Raw genomic sequence first — 13,763 nt, 5'->3', positions numbered from 1 at the left:
TATCTAAATAAAAGTATGAAAAATGGCATGAATGTAATGTTAAACCTGGGATGTATTTGGTATGCCCAAGGGTCAGGAGAATTTAAGACTCAACGTTCTCACAGTAACATTAACATTCTCACTTAAAAGTGAGCATTGTAGGCCAGATTTGATAACCTCGATAATAGGGCCTCACATCCCCCAAGCAGCATCACTGAAACTCTAAAGTACTAAAATCAAATTAAAATGTCCTTAAAATAATGATATTGCTTTCTGTTGATTATAACACATATAACTACTAATACAGGAAAATATATACTGTACAGTTCATGCATCAAAATTTTTGGAAAAGCATGTAAGTGAATGGAAACCAGCCCACATTCGGTCCTATTTACTTACAATTTTATGAGAGGAAGAGCCTTTCTGTAATATGAAGTGGTGTCAGTCTCCCCACAGATAAAATTGAGCTGAAAGGAAAGGAATGAGTGTTTGTGCCCATTTGGGGGTTTTGTCATGCTTAAATGGGCTATCAAGGGCTTGCGTTTTACATTCAGTTTTTATCAAGCTTGCAACTACAATCCCAGGGCCTTGCCCTGGCCAACACAGTGGCCTGCCCTAACTTGCTACCACTGCTCGCTAGAGGCTGGATAGAGCACACCAAAGGTGCCCATCAGGCCCAAGATTCTGCCAACTACTTGGTACCTACCTGCTACTTCCCCTACTTTGGACCAAGGAGGGGAGCAGGAAGAGTCTTGAGGATTTTTCTTGAGTGTAGATTGCACTCTGGCTATGCTATTCAGGTTTGGATCTGCTGTTTCTTGACTTGGCTTGCTCCTGGGCTCTTTTTGTCACCTGGTCTTTTGGTTCTTGCCCTGTTCCAACTCTGGCTTAGATGCTGGAGTTGTCCAATGTACTAACCTTCATCTGTGACTGGCCCCCATACCTGGCTGCTTATATACTGGCTCTGACAGTTTGCTGTTTCCACCCCACCACAAAGGTCTCTTTATGAGGACCAATGGGATAATGAACCCTGATCTTTAATCTTTATAATAGACAGGGGAGGCTATATTTCATTTAGGATCTTTAAAATTCTTTGTCATGAATCAATTGGAAGAAAAGCAGTCCATGAAAGATTCAACATCTCCTTTTGGGTTGATACTTGGAAATGGTGCCATTTGTGATTTAGCCTACTGTGGCATCATATTCTACTTCTATAGGCATCACAGGGAGACTTCCAGTAAACACAGGCAGGTCAAAACTCGATATTATTTATACCACTGATCTAGACAAGGGTAGAGAGGGCAGATCCTGATTGGTGTAAATTGTCACAGCTCCTTTAATATTGATGAATCTCTACCAATGCCAGGAAATTAGAACATTTGAGATAGTCTTCTTTTTTTTTTTATTTTGGTAGTAGGATCTGTAAAGGATCTGTAAAGGATGCACATCTTTAAATATATTTTCCATTTTTGGTCATCCATAAAATCTAACTTCCCATTACCAGTCCTATATCCATATTGCTTACTTTGCCAAATTAATCCAATTAACCTGAAAGTATACTTATGCAATAGTAGAATACATCTTATTAAACTACGAAGTTCTAACTGCAGTTTTTACCATTATTAATGCATTGTTGCTTTACAATGCGTTGTGCATTGTTGTGTGATTGTGTAATAAAAAGCCATAGCGTAATGCAGGCAAGCAAATAAACTAAGTTTGCTATAAGACAGAAAACTCTGAAGACTGGGTTTCCATCTTGCTGTGTGTATGCAATTCCTGCCTTTGTTCTCCAGACAGTGAATTTCTAAATTTTCATGGCCTCTGCTTGTGTTAGGAGATTGCAGCTATATTGCTACAGTGAAACACCACACACCATGCTCTTTCACTGAGGTTATATTTGTTGTTTGTTCACCGCTTTCCTGAGTGCTTGTCTATATTAATAAATGGTACAAACACAGCTAAGGCTATGCTTGTCTAAACTGAAAAAGTTGTACTGATTTAACTACAGCAATAACTATAATGGGTTAAAGTGGTACAACTTGCCTAATAAATATAGATGAAGTCATACTGATATAACAAGTGCTGTTATTCTTACAGCATATTTCTTTGTGGAAATGGCAGTGAGCTTTACTGATATATAGCATCTGTTTTACTAGTAAAAACATTTCACTCCTAACAAAATAGTTTTCCCCCAGTACAAAACCAGTGGGTGCAAAACCAGCACGTAAACCAGACCTCAGCCTCTTTAAAACTGATCTAGTACATCAGTGCAAATTGGTAACACAGATTTTCCCTTTCTAAGCAGGAAATAGGTCTTATTTTTTATTTCTATTAACAAAAATTTTATTAAAATCTGAATAAAAAGTTGAGTTAGACTTTGCTATATTCCATAGGTATCTGCAGCCAACTCTTAGAAGTTATTCATCTCTTTCAACCCTTTGCCTTTCTTTTTACAATCCTCCTGGTGGCTTTCTTACCTCATTAGGCATTAGAATTCTGAAATAAAAACTTGATGGCTGACTTCTCTATCCTAGGTCTGTTTTTAAAGCCTTGTTTGAAGATATTAAATCAAAATTTGAGTCATTTAATGTTCTTGTTTAACAGCACAAAGTGACCATTTAAGGTGTTGGAACCTCTACATGGACATTTATCTTAACATTATTTCAGTTCAAAAGCTTAATTATAATATATTTTCAAACTCTTTTCCCGAAAATCTATAAATACTTTAGTAACATCTGAAGATTGATGTTGCCAATAAAACTATCCTTTAACAAAAATCAGCTTTTGCATTCTCCAGCACAGGACAAGGTCATGTTTATCGTCTAAATTTAGTTTAAAGGAACCAGTCATATATGTGGTCTTTCTCCTCCTGTTGTTGCTGGGCACAGCCATAGCTGTGTAAGTCCCACATCAGGCACTTGGTCCTTATCCATGCAGAGTCGTCTGAGGCACTGCTGTCCAAAGCAGTCCAAAGAGAATATCAGACTGACCTAAACTTTTGTATGAGGGTCTGATTCTGATCTCCTTTACAATAGTTTTGCAATGGCATAGCTATCTTGTTGTCAAAGGAGGGAATTTTTGATTTTCTAGGGTGCATGTGTCAGAGTAGGGTATGACAGAGTGTGGGGTTGTGGTTCTGAGTAATCACCGTCTCCCTACACAGGGACAGATGCCCGTAGGTTAAGGGTGGCTCACCTGTGGGTTGCACGCATCTAACTCGCCTGCCATGACTTTGATGATGATCTGGTTCAGCTTTTTGTTGTCCGGTGTGTATCAGTCCAGAAATGAGACTCCTTGCATCCTTGGGATCCCGCGTTGATGAGGGCTCCACCACCCCTACACCCTCGCCCATTCCTCCGGGTCGCAACCCCTCGTCTTGGGGTGGTCACGTAATGAGGTCTTGCTTGAGTTTGTTCACAACGGAAATATAATGGTTAACACAACACAGTCCCCCATAGGGGTGCAGAGCTCCGGGTCCCGCTTTGTTCCTCAACGAGAAGCCCCGCTCTTCCCCTGTACTTTGTGGGGTTGAAACCCCTCTTCCAAACCTCCAGGAGTCCTTCAGCCTCCCCTGGGCTCCTCGTGAGCACCTGGCTCCCAACTGCCGCAGCAGTGAGCTCCCCACTGGGGCTGGCCCTCTATTCTAGTCTTTACGGTGGACGGGCCGACCGGGTGCCCGTCGCTCCCGGAGGCCTCGTCCCATCCTCCGCCACCAAGGGTTGTCCGCCCGGCTCACAACCCCTGCAGGGGCTTACCCGTTCTCCAAAACATACGGCCGTGGCTCCGGATGCCGCGCATCTACCCTCGTGAGCTCCCGCCAGTGTCCGCTTCCTGGCCGGACTCTTCCGGTTCCACTGCCCTTCTACTGAGCACCGGCTTCTCTTTTGTACTGGCCCCCCTTATCGGGGCTCCTCCTACCTCCAGCCACCTGGGAAAAGTAGGTTCACGCCCTGTGTCCCGGGTCTGTGAGTGGGGCTGTACTGCGCCTGCGTCGGGCAAGGGGCTTTCGGAGCCCAACGGCTCCTTCTCTCCCTCACATTTCCCACCCCTCAAGACACTGCTAGGCGTTCTTTCTATCTGCCTTCATCTCTCCCAATCTCCCCTCCGAACTTCGGGACTTTCTTCTTCACACCTAGACAAAAAATCAGCCACTGCGTTTGTTTTCCCTGGCTTGTAGGTTACCCTAAAGCGGAAAGGTTGGAGGGCTAGTGACCAATGCATTATGGGGGCATTGTCCATTTTGGCTGTGTTTAGCCATCTCAATGGGGCATGGTCTGTGATTAATTTAAATTCACGCCCTAGAAGGTAGTACCAAAAATAGCCAACCCCCCATCGGATAGCCAGGCATTCCCTCTCTATAGTAGAATACCTCTTTTCTTAGTCATTAAGTTTGTGGCTGACATACGCACTCGGCCGCTCTGCTCCGTCTGCCTCCTGTGACAGCACCGCTCCGAGCACGAGTGCCGAGGCACCGGTTCTCGACGTTTCTGCCTCCCTGAAGGGTCGAATTTCCTGGTCTACTTCTTGAGCCTCTCGAAATTGGCTGGTATTGGCCAGGGCGTCCACCTCCATGTCATCATGTACGTTGGTCTCTGCCCCTACCAATCCTTCTCTTACATTCTCAGGACTCTGAAGTAATGTTATGAGCTCGAATACCTCCGGCCAGTCCCGACCCAGGATCATCGGGTATAGGATTTCCTCGTCCAACCCCACTGGGATTCCCCTCCGGACTACTTTCACCTGCACCTCCAATAACCGTTGTTCGACGTAGGTTCTTTTCTTGTGGAGACATACCATGTGCACGCCGGTACATCGAGGTGTTTGAGTCCACTCTACCAGCGAAGGACGGACTATGGACTGGGCGCATCCCATGTCTACAACCGCCTGGACCAGGTACACTTCAGCCCATGCCTGTACTTCGGGTAGGGGTTGGATCCTGTGAGCTCCATGGCTGCCTACCCTGCAGTCCATCAACTCAACTTCCAGGATTGTCCCTGACATTGGCTGACTGTCCGGAAAATCCCGGCCCTTGGTGGTCCCTGGTCGGACCTCCTGGGGGCAGTTCCTGGAGATATGCCCCTTTCGCCCACACGCGAAACATGTTAGGCCGGGAGGACCTTCCTTCCGACCCCCCATGTTCTCTGCACCCCGTCTCCTAGCGGAGTCTATTCCCTTCAGGCCTCGGGGTCTCCGCCGGTCCCCTTGGGCCATGTCAAATTGCTCCGCCAGCTCCAAGGCCTCTCTAGACGACGCTGGGCAGTGGCACTTTACCCAATTTTGTGCGCCTTCCTCCAAGTCAGCGATAAATTGTTTTAGGAGGATTCGGTCACAAATCTCTTCCTTTGACGTTGTTTCTGGCCTAAGCCACTTACCCAGCAGATCTGCGAGGTTCTGCCACAATAAACGAGGAGTTTTCGCTCCATTTGGCTTCCTCTCTCTAAAGGCCTGGCGATGCCTCTCTAGGGTGACATCTAGCCTCCGTAATATTTCAGTTTTTACCTTGTCGTAATCCAGGGCATCCCCCCTGGTCATAGCCCTATAAGTGGTCTGGGCCTGACCAATTAGTAGGGTACCAAGGTGTCCGGCCCATTTAGCCTTCTCTAAACCAGCTGCTATGGCTGCTCTCTCAAATGTCTCTAAGAAGGCTTGCACGTCATCTTCCTTAGTCATTTTTGGCATTTGAAAATCCCCTGGCCCCTTTTGAGCCCACGCCTGTTGTTGAAACAGGTGTTCCTGGATAGTGGTCTGGCGCATGGCCTGCTGCTCTTGTTGTTGCAGCACTTGGACCATCAGATTCATTGCTTGCTGCAATGACTCCGTCCTGGCTAAACCTGCCTGGTGCTCCATTGGCACCCCTCAGTGCTGCCAGAGAGGCCGCTGCTGTTTCCCGGCCAATGCACCAACGTGGGGTTGTGGTTCTGGGTAACCACCATCTCCCTACGCAGGGACAGATGCCTGTAGGTTAAGGGTAGCTCACCTGTGGGTTGCACGCATCTAACTCGCCTGCCGCGACTTTGATGATGATCTGGTTCAGCTTTTTGTTGTCCGGTGTGTATCAGTACAGAAATGAGACTCCTTGCATCCTTGGGATCCCGCGTTGATGAGGGCTCCACCACCCCTACACCCTCGCCCGTTCCTCCGGGTTGCAACCCCTCGTCTTGGGGTGGTCACGTAATGAGGTCTTGCTTGAGTTTGTTCACAACGGAAATATAATGGTTAACACAACACAGTCCCCCATAGGGGTGCAGAGCTCCGGGTCCCGCTTTGTTCCTCAACGAGAAGCCCCGCTCTTCCCCTGTACTTTGTGGGGTTGAAACCCCTCTTCCAAACCTCCAGGAGTCCTTCAGCCTCCCCTGGGCTCCTCGTGAGCACCTGGCTCCCAACTGCCGCAGCAGTGAGCTCCCCACTGGGGCTGGCCCTCTATTCTAGTCTTTACGGTGGACGGGCCGACCGGGTGCCCGTCGCTCCCGGAGGCCTCGTCCCGTCCTCCGCCACCAAGGGTTGTCCACCCGGCTCACAACCCCTGCGGGGGCTTACCCTTTCTCCAAAACATACGGCCGTGGCTCCGGATGCCGCGCGTCCACCCTCATGAGCTCCCGCCAGTGTCCGCTTCCTGGCCGGACTCTTCTGGTTCCGCCGCCCTTCTACCGACCACTGGCTTCTCTTTTGTACCGGCCCCCCTTATCGGGGCTCCTCCTACCTGCAGCCACCTGGGAAAGGTAGGTTCACACCCCATGTCCCGGGTCTGCGAGTGGGGGTGTACTGCGCCTGCGTCAGGCAAGGGGCTTTCGGAGCCCGACGGCTCCTTCTCTCCCTCACACAGAGCAGTGGTTTTTAAACTTTTTTTTGGCTACATACTCCTTTTACCTGCAAAATATTGTGGTTCATATTCCCCACATCTGACTTTCTGCACATTCGTTCTTTAGGAAGTGTCAACACCAACATCATTGTATGGCAACATTACTCACCATGCACTGAGCAATCAAAAACTACTGCCATTATTAAAATTCAGGTATATACCCTGTGCAAAACTCTGTGTACCCCTGAGGATACACATATTCCACTTTGAAACCCCTGAGAAAATAAATGAGTTGCTTCCATTTACTCTTTCTCACTAAACATGCACACGTGGACATACAATTAAATTGAGGGACAACAGACCAAAAGCTCACAGAAAGGAATGCTTTTCTTTAAAACAGACAATTGTCCCAAAGAACAAACTACTGATAGGCATTATTGAGGCCAAGATCTAAATGCAATTAGGAGGTTATATGGATATGGAGAATATCCACAGTTATACTGGCAATGATAAAAGAAAAGGTTCTAAAAATCACGATTCATTTATCTTGTCAACCACTAATTAATAGCGTTTTCCCTGTGGAGCTGTTATTCCTCGGTTATTCATTCCAGAAATTGTTTGCTCGTCTTTGCACTACGCTCTGAAGCATCTGCTACGGGCCACTGTCCCTGACACGGACACTAGACTAGTTGAATCATTGCTTGGATAGCATAGCAGTTCTTGTGTTCCTACCAGGTCTAATTCTGAATAAGTTTGCTAGAAACCCGCCCCCCCGGAGAAATAAGAGAGAGAAATTCAAATCTCTTCAGCCAGAGGAGTGATTTGAACTTGGATTGCCCATATTCTAGATACACATTCCCACTCCTGAGCTAGATAGAGCTATTTAGGGGGCTGCCTCCTTGCATAGCCCATCACAGTGTTCCTTTCCTTACAAGACCCCAAAACTAGGTGTTTTGTTTAGATCGAGGGGATTGTTTTGTGTTGAACAAAACTGATTTTTTCCTCAATGGGAAGATAAAAATTAAACCTCTTAATTGAAGATTGATCCAAACTGAATTATTTCTTTTTATTTTTCTTCCCAGACTTGTTTGGTTGTTGGACAAAACAAAAAATCAGTCATTCACACAGACCTACAGACCTACAATAAGTTTCCAAACTGTTCTCTATCTAGTCCTATACCCTTTTTTAAAGCAAAGGTTTTTCTTTTATTTCCCTTTCAACATCAGTTTTAATTGTAAATTCTCTGCCCTTTAAGGTTCTGCATGTGTCTGACAGTTCTGATATTATGACATGAATGTTTCCTTTAAAATGGCAATTTTTATCCATATAAGGAAAAGAGAGAACCCTAATCACCCACAGCTAGTAAAATCTTGCACAAAAAGTATCCATTACCATAGGCCTCCATCCTGAAATCCTTATTAGACAGATACTGTGCAATAACACACTATCCATGATGGAATCAGCTGTGTCAACAAACCATATTTCTGTAAGCAAAGAGATACTGATGCCTAAAAAAAAACCCAATCTTGCCAAAAAGGAATGGTGTCAGCTAGTGCTGGCACAGAGTGAGCAGTTGAGAAGCTTCTTCATATATTTAAAATAACTGAGCTCATTTTGTGTTGAACACAAGCTGAAACCACTATTTTACTCCTCTCTCTGGATACACTTCCAGTAATTGACTATACCAGAGCATATAAATTACTCTTGCTGCTGCAAGTAGAATTTCAGGTAGTCATTCCTTTCACCCACACTAGTGGGGTATTAGAGTTTTGGGGTGAAATTCTCTGCCCATTTAATTCAAAAGCAAAACTCCTGCTCAATGAAATACAGTCATCTTTTGCCAGTTACTTCTAACATCTCTCATCCATATTTATTGCACATTTAATTTTCCATCCATGTGAGTCCCTAGTATTTTGTTGTCACATAAAGCTTTCACGGCAATGTAGGACCACAGGACTGGAAAGTGCATCCTGGAAAACCATCAAGTCCAGTCTCAGGCTATCATTTTCCCAAGGTTTCCCCAAAATCCCCACTTTAAATCATTGCACACAACTACAGGGCACAAAACCTGGGACACCAAGAAGATCTTACAACCTATAGGTAAAAGCAGGAGAGGCAATGGCACTGCCAATGACTTGCATCTATGGTGATGGAAAAGGAATTTATGTTCAGAAGATCTTGTCCTGCTGCCCTTGAGAATATATTCAAAATGTCTGGCCTGTGGAGGTAGGATATCCAGCCTGTACAGTTAGTAAATTGATAGTGGGCTGAGCAGTAGTGGCATTAATTCCCACAGCTGCCAGCACCCCTGTGTCAGTGAGGCCAGCACCAGGCAGGTAATGCCTCTGTTGCAACCCCTGCCACCGAAATTCCAGATTGTGATCCCCACTGGGGACATACTTCTGTGGCGGTTGAGGGGGGAACGGATGACTTTGCACTTAATACTATTAAACTTTACCTAATGTCTAACGTTCTATTCCACAATATGATTTAAATCTTCCTAAATAATATTTCAGTTCTCTTTTACATGAGCAATACCCTCCAGCTCATTGTCATCTGTCATTCATGTGGACTGAGTGCCAGTGTCACCAATAAAGATCTGGACAGAGTTCCTGCCTTCTCATGGATCTAGAGCCCAAGGGATGAATGCTGCTGCTGTTCACTCTTCCCCTCCTTCCCCTTCCCCACTGAATTCAGCAGCAGGAAAAAGAAGGGGATGATTGGCAGCAACAACACTTACCCCTTGGGCTCCAAAGCTACATGAAAAGCAGGGGCTCCAGGCAGACCCTATGCCAAGAGCTCATGCACAATGCAGACAAAAGTGGGGTGCTACTGCTGGATCTGCCCCTGCTGGTAACCACTCTCCAGTCAAATAACTCACCTTTCAACATAGCCCAGTGCAGTCTCCCTTTGAGTCCTCAGGCTTCATAATTATAGTACTGATTCCTGTCCTCCTGTTGAATAAAAGGCATTAAAATGAAAGGTGAAATAATAAGTGGAAAGAAAAATTTTCAAAATTATTTTTTTTAAACACAACTCTTCTATTAACACAAATGCTTGGTATCATTTTATCAAAATAATTGCTCCAAAAATCCTTTATTAGACCAGGCCAAATTTCTAGCTTTAATAAAGGACACAAATAGATGTGCAAAATTAAGGTCCCAAATTCTGTGGAAACTTACACATGCATCCATAAGTAAACTTTCAATAGATGAGAGTCTCTATGTACAAGTGCTGAAAATGCAAGTGACTACCAAAAATCCTGCCTAAGAGTTCAGGGTTGTATGTTATTTGAATGCTGTTCTGTATTCAGTGCCCATATGACCTTCTTTGTAGGAAGCAGAACTCTTTAAGCAGCTGACTGAAGTGGGGATTTCTCATCAACATTTATTCTGTTGGTTACTTATTGAAGGCTCTGGATTGTGGACAGAAGAGTTGAGGACAAAAGTTACCTAGGGTTGCACAAGAAAAATGTAGAATTTTCTTTTGAATATTTATTCAGCGAAGTATGCATACAAAACTCCAGGACAGGGATCTCACAATAAACTTTCTCTGTCAGTCTAAAAAATATCTTGGTTCTTCTACCATTCTTTTCTCACCAGAAAAAATACTAGCAAAGGATAAGAAACAGATATTTGATCCTGGAAATGTGATTTTTCTCTCTCTTGATCAATTACATCTGTGCTGTGTCTTTACTCTCTTGACAATATGAATGATAACTAATACCTAACTCATGTACTTCTTTTCATTAAGAATAGAAGGAAAACCATAAGGGTTGGGTTGGGTTCCAACAAACTGTTTTTACTGACAGTGTATAAATATACAAGGTCTGCCGTCATACAACACTACTGCTCCACTAGATTGTGGTAGCTTTTGCAACAGAAATCTGGGAGGCCCACCAAGGGCTTCTCAGCTATTTAAAGGAATACTAACCCTTTGTCCTGAGCTATGTTGCAAGCTAGCACTATGCAAACTCTCCCAGTCTTGGTTTAAAATTGCACCAAGATACTTTTCATGGCTAAACATTACACATAAAATGGTTTAAGTGATCAGAAGCTTGTTTAAACCTGTAACAGAGCAGATGTTCATTGCACATAAACCAGTTTGAAAATGGCTGAAACTGGTTTGAGATAAACCTGGCTGAATGTAGTATCAGACTTAACTGATTTGGCTCAAACCGATTTATGCACTATCTGTCCTAGACCCCTTCCTGGTTTAAGATAAACCAGACTCCCCCAGCATCCCACCATGCTCTCTGAGCTGGGCGGGGCTCTCTGCTCCACATCAGAGCTGGCCCCTCCCCTCTGCTTCCAGGCTGGAGCTCAGCAGAGACTTGCAGGCACAGAGCATCTGCCTAGTTTCTCCATGCTAAGCAGGGATTATTCCCCCATCCCTCTGCTTTATGCAGACACCTCAGCATTAGCTAGCAGATCATGTGCTGGATGTGGTCTGTGCTGTGGGAGACAACAAAAGCAGACAGACTTTTTGGAGCTAATTAACAGGTAGCTTAATGGCCTTCCTTGGAAAAGCTGTTTAAGAAGAGCTTGGAGGGAGGCTTTGTTTTCTTAATGGGTTGATAACCACTTAGGGGTGATAAACATTCCCTGCAGGGCTGCTTAGGATGGTGGGGAGAAATAATCAGAGCATCCTGCTGGTGCCTGGCCACACCCCCCCCAGCTCAGCAGTGTAGAAGGAAAGGGAGGGCTGCTCTAGCACCTCCTGACTCCTAGCCTGAGACACTGCAGACATGTGCATGCATTTCTATAATGAAAAAGGAATGTCTATCCGCCTCCAGATTAGTTCAAGCCTTGCAGGTTAGACTAACCTGGAAAGATTGAATCAATTCAGGCTCAGGCTTTTTGAAAGTCTGTCCCTGGCCCATGTGTCTGAATCAGTTCAAATAGGATTTTCTAGGTTTGAAAAACTCAGGGTTTGGGTGTAAGTGATCCCAGTTCTCTGGAGTTATGCTTCCACTATAAACCCACATAAAGGATAGATTTTCTGGATTTTAAATCAAAACAAGGAGGCGTTTGTGGGGAGGGAGTTAAGTGAGCATGTTTTATTTCATTTACCATGCATTCACACACTTTTGCAAGAAATGAGGAGAGAATGTGAATAGTGCCCCAGCAGAGCATGGAGCTGCTAGAGGAGCAAGGCTGTTGTGACAGTGATGTAGCAGCACCAGGGAAGGTGCTTATTTATTTTCCTTGGCTGTTTCAATCTGGGCCACCAAAAGTTCTGCCAGAATATTTCTCTTATCCATACACTGGGGATACCTTTCCAGATTTGCTCTTAGCAGTGATGGGCTTGGTATAGGGATTGCTGGATAAGGTTTTACATCTTATGTTGTGATGGAAGTCAGATGATCTTAAAGAACCCTTTTCTTCAGAATTTCACTGTGCCCCGAGTGAAGCCAATGTAGCATCAAACCTCTTCCAGGAATGTTAACTCAGAGCACAGAATAGGCCCCCAGACTGAACCAATACATACAGGTTTTCTGAAATAATAGAGTGAGAATTTCTTTGGGTCTCCTGGTATTTTCCAGTACAATCCCAAATCTGAAATGTGGGATTAAACTTGCTTTATGACTACCTGATTCCTTGTTTGTGAGGTTGTTACAAGTGTTCTTTAAAAAAAAATAAATCACTTCTCAAAAATAGGAAAACACCAATGAGTAAAATCTTTGGAAGAAAAAAAAATAGTAGAGCCCATCTACATGTAAGGACTCTTCAGCTAGCTGATTTGAGCAATAAGCAGGACTCATGCTCATATCCCACTACCAAAGAAAGGGTTAAAAAGCAGTCAAATCCCAAGATTATTAGGACTCTGTGAGTTTGAGGCCAGGAAAGAAAGAGCACCTCAATTCCTACCCAGCCAATCCTGAGGTGGCTTCTTGACCCACCCGTTTCTTTTTTTCTCCCTATCCCACAGTGCTAACCATAGGAGGCTGCCAGAGGCTGTGAAACTAGCTCTGGAGCCTCTGAAATTGACAGCACTCCCAACCTGAGCACCAGGTATAAGGTGAAAGTATAAGGAAGAAGGTAGAGAAACTCCTCAAGCATCCCAAGTCTCCTCCAACACCATCTATCTCTACTAGTGCTGCTTATCTCCAGCTTGTAGCCAGCCCCAATCCACTCCAAAATTACTCCCCCGGCTTGGAGCTACCACACATCAACATATGCATACCACACCCCCCACAACAGCCTCATCCACTGTTCTCCATGCTCTGCTCTACACCCGTACTAGGAGTCATCAGCCAACCCCACAAACATCAAATGACCCCATCCCATCCCATCCCATCCCAATACCCCACACCTCACTCCAGCACCCTAAGCCAGGAACCACCTCGCCCCCGCAGAAGCAGTGCATTAGCACCTACAGGTCCTAGCATCTTTCGCAACACAAGAAGCACCTCTGGTTTTGTAATATGACCCAAGTCCCACAGTTCTTTTCAGTTACAAAAGGTTGTGCCAGTGATTTTTCAACCAGGGTGCATTAGAGTGCAATACAGTATTAGCAGTGCTAGGTGTACAAATGTCTACACACAATTCACAAGACAAATCTGGAGATTTCAAATAGGAATTCAGAGTGTGAAAAACAGTCTGACTTGCTGTGGCCTTTCTGTGTTCTTTGGGACAGAAGACCTGCTGTATTATTTTTCTGTAGTCCAGAGATGAATGAAAGTTAAAATCTGGCATTTTCTGTGAGATGCCTTGAATCTAATATGGTTGAGAACTACCCAGTGATAGGATGCATCAAATAACAGAAACAAATTACCTTTGTTTCAAGGTAATTCGCATCATCATAGATCCTCACAGGAGGTGAGAGGCTCCATACCAGCTATGATCTGCCTGCCCAGAGGAGTTTTCCATCTATTGACTCCTCTGTGAAATCCTATGAAATATAAACTTTCATTTCTACCCAGGAGAACTTTTACAATCTTTTCTCCAATGCCTGATGAAGGGTGTTTGTGTCCAAAAGCTTG

Source organism: Gavialis gangeticus, unplaced genomic scaffold (assembly GCF_001723915.1).
Source record: "Gavialis gangeticus isolate Ggan-Ray unplaced genomic scaffold, GavGan_comp1, whole genome shotgun sequence".
NCBI lineage: Eukaryota > Metazoa > Chordata > Crocodylia > Gavialidae > Gavialis > Gavialis gangeticus.
This window is presented reverse-complemented; position numbering follows the sequence as displayed.